Raw genomic sequence first — 7,708 nt, 5'->3', positions numbered from 1 at the left:
TTTTTTACAGGTATTGTGCTTTTTCTTTTAAATTTGTTCCGTTTCAGACTACAAGTTGTTCCATCTTCTCCATTATTGTGGTTTTTCACGCTCCCAGGTTCGTATTATTTTGTTTATTAATTTTCATTTTGTTAATTTTTAATTTTTTGTAGGTTGAATATGAATAATTATGTATGATTGAATGTTTGAATTGATAATTTAATGCTTATTAATTATTTGATTGCACTACAAGAAAAATGTCATTTACATACAAATTATTATATACGGATCTTAATTCGTAGATATAGATTCTGTTATATACGGATATTATATACGGATTATAAAATAAGTAATAATAAAAAATTAAAAAATTAATTAACATAAGACAAGAGGCAACTACTTTATAGTGTCTTGCTAGCCACATTTTCATTCGTGCATTTTCAACCATGCGCATTTTCACCTCTCCGTTCAACCACATTTCCTTTTCATTCACTGCCTCGCGTCTTCTTTGTTTTCTCTCGAGAGCACCTCTCAACCATCCACAGGTTTGTTCATCAAAGAATCACTTCATCCTCATAAATCTTCATTTCTTCCTTTTATTTTCACTTTCATATACATAACCACCTCTGAATCCTAGGGTTTTGTCCTCCTCTTTACTTTTCCTTCATTTTTAATCGATTAAAAACACTTTTCTACTGATTAAAACCCTTTCTACCGTTTGTTTTTCGATTTCCATCGATTAAACCTGCATTTGCGCCGTTTAAACACTTTTGTACCGATCAATCTTGCGTTTGAACTGATTAATCAGTTCATATTGAGTTTCTCCCCATTTTTAGGGTTCTTTCGGTCTAGATTAGGGTTCGTTCTTCCTTTTAGAGTTTTTCCCCAATCGTTCTGGCTTCTATTCGTTTGTTTAGGGTTTTCAAATATTTTCTTCTGTTCATTCTTTGTTTTGCTCTCGATCTCGAGTTCGTCTCATTATTCTGCTGCGTTTGCTCAACAAGGAAGCTAAGAAGGAGTTCGAGTCGAGTCCACGTCACTCTTTTGGTCATCTCCCTTTAGGCTCTTCCATGAAGCACGATCGAGCATGCTACACGAGATAAGTATTGCTTTCCTTGTTTCTATTTGTTTGTCTTCAATTGATTCAAGTTGATTGTTCTTTGTTTTGATTTTTGCGTATCTGCTTGTTGAGTTTTCTTCAATTTTTCCGTGTTGTTAATGTTACTTTTCCTTTTATGTTTTGATCTGTTGTAAGATGCATTTTGTTTTCATTCATTATTGTCTTGAGTTCTATTTTGTGATTTTGTTCATAAACTGTTTGTTTAAATGTCTAAGAGAGCTAATATGAGATTGTTCATTCTTGAATCTCAAGTTGTGTCTAGGTTTCAAAGTTGAGTGTTCCTCTTTTCCTTTTTCTTATTCTCTCTTCTCATTTCTTCTTCCTCGCCTAGAAGCCATCAAATCCTGGAATCCATTGCGCAATGGGATGTGAGAGGAAGCAATTATGTCCGGAGAGCAGGATAGTTAAGAAGGGAATGAGTGGGAGAAGAAGTGGGAATCACATAAAGGAAAGAGAGAAAAAAAGTCTCAAGAGCTAACGAAAATAGGAAAGGAAAACAAAGGCCAAGGTATGGGAGTGTTAAATTGCTTTTGATCTTGTATCTTGTTGTTCTATGAATTGTAATGATGTCTTTGGATTCTGGAAATTTTATAATATTGTTGATAATAACTGAAATAATTGTATGAATATATTTATTCTGAGAATTTGCTTGGGTTGCAGTTAGTGACATGTATGAGTTTGAAAAAGTAAGTATATGATATGCTCTGTTTTGGGAATGAAATATTAGAATGGGTTTTCTTTATGGGATGGTTATATGTCAAGAATAAAGGAGTGTATGAACGTGTATATGTTTGATCTGAATTAGTTAGACTGGGGATTCCCACCAAATCGATGAGCTACGTCACTAGTAAAAAATGTGGTTTTTAATTCGCTATATAGGCTTCGGTTATGTGAAAACCGAAACGTATAAAGTTATATACATCGATTAATCTAAGACCCGAGATATAATAGTGATATTGCACCGGTTAATTCAAGACACGAGGCATATACCACTACCCAATTCAGAAAAAAGGCCTTATTGCCTCGGGTGGCTAGGCAACCGATGCCTATACCTCTCCACTTTATTCAGACTTAACCTATTTCCGCGCTTTTCTTTCATTTGCTCTCCTATTTTTTCTCTGCGTAGCGTGCTTCTCCTTCCTCCTGCTCTCTGCGTGCTAGTGCTCGGCCCATTGGTGCCCCGCCTCGTCGCTGCTGCCTGTGATGCTTCCTCCAACGACTCTACTCTTTTGTCGCCGCTGTAGCCTCCGCCGGTGCTGCCTTCAGAATTGCTGCCTCTGCCACTACTGCCTCCTCCGTTGCTGCTTCTGCAACTGCTGCCTCCGTTGGAAATAGAAAAGGGCCAAGCCGTTCCAGATCCGCCGCTCCAAATCGCCAAGCCACTCCAGATCCACCGCTCCAGATCGCCAAGCCGCTCCAGATCGGCGAGCCCTCCGTCGTCTACGCCGCGATGCTTGTCGTCAAACTCCTCACCGTGAGTCGCCGCTACCGTCTCACCCCTTCGAATGTCGCCACCGCCCTAGACAGTAGTGTTTGCAGTTGCTCTAACGGTTCTAGGTGGCAATAAAAATGACTGGTTCGTTGTCTTCTTCATCACAAATGCAGTGGTTGTGGCTTTCTCTACAACATCTTTTCTAATATTTGAAGACACAAGCAAGTGGGTTTCTCTGGTTTGGATCGGTGTTCTATACTCCTTCTTGGTCATTGGTGGGAGGTGCTGCTTCATCTCTGCTTCTGAGTTTCTTCTCCTTAGTTTTAGATGTTGCTATTATCACTTTGGTTTTTTGAGTTGTACTTTTGACATTGGTTGTTTATATGTATGTTGTTCCTCGAATTGCTGCTTCTCTAAACAAAAACAGAGAACCTTGTCAAACTCTGTTCAAACTTGTTTATGTTAATGGTTTAACATTGTTGTAATATTCTGTCTTGTTTCTTGTTTGATTCCTGTATGGTTTTCTTTTGATTGTCTTAGATTCTTTAGCTGGGAAATCTTGGTTCTGTTTGACATGATGAACTGAGTCCTAAATCTGAACAAATAAAAAAAAACGCCTACTTCCTCGGTTATCTAAGAACCGAGGCATATTTCTATCTCGTTTTATTTTGGGTCCGTAACCGAGTCATGAAGCTTGGCCTCTTTACCTCGCTCACATACGCCTCGGTTGTAGAATTGATGCCTATAACCAAATCTAACTGGTGCCTTTTCTCGTTTTTGTACTAGTGCGTTGATCTGGGTTGGAGTAATTGATGACTGATTATGTAAGTATTGTGCCTTGATATTGCTATGTATACTATCTCATAATTCTGCATAAACTGTTGTTGTTTCAGAATAAAAATCTGCTGAAAACTGTTTTGATTCAAATGCTGCAGAAAATTATTTGCTCTTTGGGTATAAAAATGCTGCAGAAAATTCTTTGCTGTTTTGATAAAAATGTTGCAGGAAATTATTTGTTGTTTGGATATAAAAATGCTGCAGAAAATTGTTTGTTGTGTTGATTCAAATGCTACATAAATATTTTTGTATTAGTTGGTTGAAATCTTGTTTAATATATATTTGTATATTTGGATGCAGGGCATATATATTTATTGTATGGGATGTTAGTCATGATTGATATATTGTTATATATATTACATTTATTACGTTATATATTATATAGTTATATATTATATAGCAATCTAAGATAAGTTTTCGTTTGAGATTTTGGGTATAAAATATTATAATATATATATATATATATATATATATATATATATATATATATATATATATATATATTAGATAGTTTGTAATAAACTTTTTCCTTTGGGATTATTAGTATATTATATTAAAAGTATTAACTCGATTGATGCAAAATTAATTATATTTGGATGTATGAACGTGTGAATGTACCAAGAGATTTGAACTAATATTATGTACTATCATACCTTGTGATTTTAGTATAATCTTGTTGCAGATTTGGATTCAATTGTTATTAATTAGTTGACTTATTTTTCATAAAATTTTAGATAAAAGCTCTTAAGAAAAGTTATATATAGACTTATTTGGTGAGTTAATATATCAGTAAAGAGAAAAGTTATGTAAAATTATAAAATGATGTATAGACTCATACAAAAAGTGACATTTAATAAATTTCTATTAATTTAATGAGTTAAGTGTAGAATCTTTTAATTAATTTCTTAAAACTATTAATTGTATTTCTTTTTTTCCTTATTATCGTAGGTCGGGGCAATTGCTTTTGTTGCTTTAACAGGATTGATAGTATTAGAGCAGTTGAAGGTTGTTGCTTTGACAACTATTGACACGGTGATAGCTTTTTGTCCTATAACATTTCACATTATGGGAAACTGAGCAATGAGTTAGACATCTTGTTTTGAAAAGAATAGCTCAAGGCGACATCTTTTTCTATTTAGAGAAGATACTGTAGTTGTTGTAAACATCTTTCTCTGCCGTTAGACTTTGATATTTTACTATTCTAGACAAATATTTTATTTATTCATTCAAGTATAGGATCCTTATATATTTTCTTGTGCTGAACGTTTTCAGTGAATTATATCTTCTATTAAATAGTTGTAAATATATATCTATATTAGATGGTTTTTTGGAAATTTGTTAGTTATGTTGACTTTTACTAGCTATCGAAACTCGTAACTATTAAACACAGATGTAGAATCACCTATTTTTTTATAAAATCATAACTTACATACGGCTTTTTCTGTATATAATTACATACAAATTTTATATACGAATTTTATATTTCTGATTAGCATTTTGAAAATATGATTTACAGCTTTTTATATGAACATAATAGACTGAAAATGTTTCGATTTTTGTTTACTCTAACAATCTCAACCTCGCTTTAATCGTGCACCACTGAGATGAACTGAAACTATATCAAAAGAACAAAATAGGAAAGCCAGGGAGGACCACTTCCACTCTGGCAATTGCATCTCTGTCTGTGTTTATGTCTCTCTCCTCTCTCAACACTTCTTTGTGTCTCTTCTCTTTCACATGTTTGTCTCCTAATACCTCTTAACTAAATTTGAAAATTAAGTAAATAATTTCCTGCAATTTTGTTTCGGAGGTGAGGGTGCAAGGTGAGAGCGCAGAGGTATGAAGAAATGGTGGAGTTTGAGAAAGTGTAGAGAAAAAGTTTTTCCACCAAAGAGAGGTTTTCAGAATAGGAGGAGAAAGGTGTGGAAGAGTGAGGAAAATGCAAAGTAATGCCACGTAATAAAATACTGTATACCTCATCCAAGTTTCGCTAGGTAGGCAACTCTGTCGTTAATTGTTTTAACGTTGTAAGCAAAAAGGACTAAGGTGAACCGTTTTTAAAAATATAGAACGATGACGAACTTTTGAAAAAAAGGAAGGACAACTCTGAACACACCTTACAAACCGAGAAACCAAAATAGGCATTAAACCAATAAAATACTTATGTCTTATGAATGACTTATTTAAAGATTGTTCTGCTATTGGTCATATGTAATTATTTATGAGATCTAATAATATTCAAGGAATTAATTAAGAGTAGTAATGAATCTAAAAAATACTCAATGAGATTATCGCAATAAATATTGGCATTATACTTTGCAAGATTAACTTACTTAACAAAACTAATTTGATGATTGAGATTTAACCGCTTTATATGGTTAAAGGAACCGGTATAAAAGTACGTTCGTTTCCTCTTTATTGTGAGTGTGATTAAATGGTACTGTAATTGTAAGAAAAAAACATGACTCGTGAAACGTACAAAGTATTAATGAAAGAGTTGTACTGATGTAAAATAAAAAAACATAATGTTCATGACAGTTGGATACCAGTAAATTCTGTCGGTTGAACTAATGCAGTAGGTTTCATGTCCCTGTCGGCAAAGCTTTCCATTTTACAAGGAATTTTCACAATGATGAGTTTTTTTGTTTTTTACTTCTGTAATATTTCATACCAAATATATATATATATATATATATATATATATATATATATATATATATATATATATATATATCATTTAAAGAAATAAGTTCGAAGCTCACAAAAAAAGTTCTTTTTTAATTACATTTTATTATTTTATATTAACTCAAAAACCGCCAAAATATGAATTTTCTTCACTTAATCAAATATTTACAAATTTTTTACTTTAACTATTTTAGAATTAAATATATTTTTATCTTAAAACTATTTCTTTTTTAAATTTAATTATAGAATATTTCATCCATACACTTTATAAAAATTATATAAAACATTTTCTAACAATTTTTGTTTTCATATAACAAATAGGAAACTAAGAATGTCTTATATGATTTTGTCTAACATTTTCTAATAATTAATCTTCACTGTCTTTTATTGAAATAATGTCTTATATGATTTTTAGAGAAACTAAGAAAATTAAAAGTATATTTAACTTTTTATTTTATTTTAGAATTTATAATTGTTCACCTGATACATTTTGTTAAATTTTAAAAGTGAATCCGTGTTAAACACGTTTTATGTTATTATTTGAGTAGTCTATATGGTTTTGTTCTCGCTTTAACGTTGAAATAACTCGAAAATATTAGAAGGAGTTGAGTAATTGTGGAAATTTTTTGTCAAAAGTTTGTTTTTAACAACTTTAACAAGGATAAAACATAGAGCTTTTATAAACGATTATGTTAATAAGCAATTATAGAGTTTATAAGTAAAATGTTGGTTTAATCCTTTTCGACATCTCTATTTATGTACGAATGTCTCAGATGGGTCCTCGTTTTCTAAAGTGTATCAAAATGGTCCTTAATTTTGAAAATTGATATCAATTGAGTCCTTTTCGTTAAGTTGGCTGGACGGCGTTAAAAAAATTGATGAGTGGATGCTGAGATGACGAACGAACGCTCGTCCACCCGCGAACGAACGCTCGTCCATCAGCAAACGAACCCTGGTCGACCACCGAACGAACGGTCGTCCAGTGTGGAACGAACGCTCGTCCATCAGCAAACGAACCCTGGTCGACCACCGAACGAACGGTCGTCCAGTGTGGAACGAACGGTCGTCCAGTAAGAGGTCGACGAGCGTTCGTTCTCTGGTGGACGAGCGTTCGTTCGTCATCTCAGCATCCACTCATCAATTTTTTTAACGCCGTCCAGCCAACTTAATGGAAAGGACTCAATTGATATCAATTTTCAAAATTAAGGACCATTTTGATACACTTTAAAAAACGAGGACCCATCTGAGACGTACATAAATAGGGATGTCGAAAAGGATTAAACCTATAATGTTTTGCAAAACTTAAATAATAAACATGGTTATTTTATCCTGGTTCACTTAGCTGAGCTACATCCAATTCTTCCCTACACTCATGAAAAAATGACATTTTATGACGTACAAAAAGATATATTATGACGTAGTTACTAAGGACATAATTTTGGATGTTATAGTAAGTCTGTGCACTTTATGACATAGTAAAAATTTACGTTATAATAGTTTGAACATATTATGACGTAGTTTCTTAAATCAGTGATAATATGTACAGTTTATTATGACAAATTTTCATTTATGCGTTACAATATGACGAAAAATATTATGACGTAAATGTGTTAATACGTTATAATATGTGATGTATTATGACGTAGATATTTTTA

The sequence above is a fragment of the Vigna umbellata genome, chromosome 3 (assembly GCF_029865625.1).
Source record: "Vigna umbellata cultivar VRB3 chromosome 3, Vumbellata_1.0, whole genome shotgun sequence".
Taxonomy (NCBI): domain Eukaryota; kingdom Viridiplantae; phylum Streptophyta; class Magnoliopsida; order Fabales; family Fabaceae; genus Vigna; species Vigna umbellata.
Note: the sequence above shows the minus strand (reverse complement) of the source record.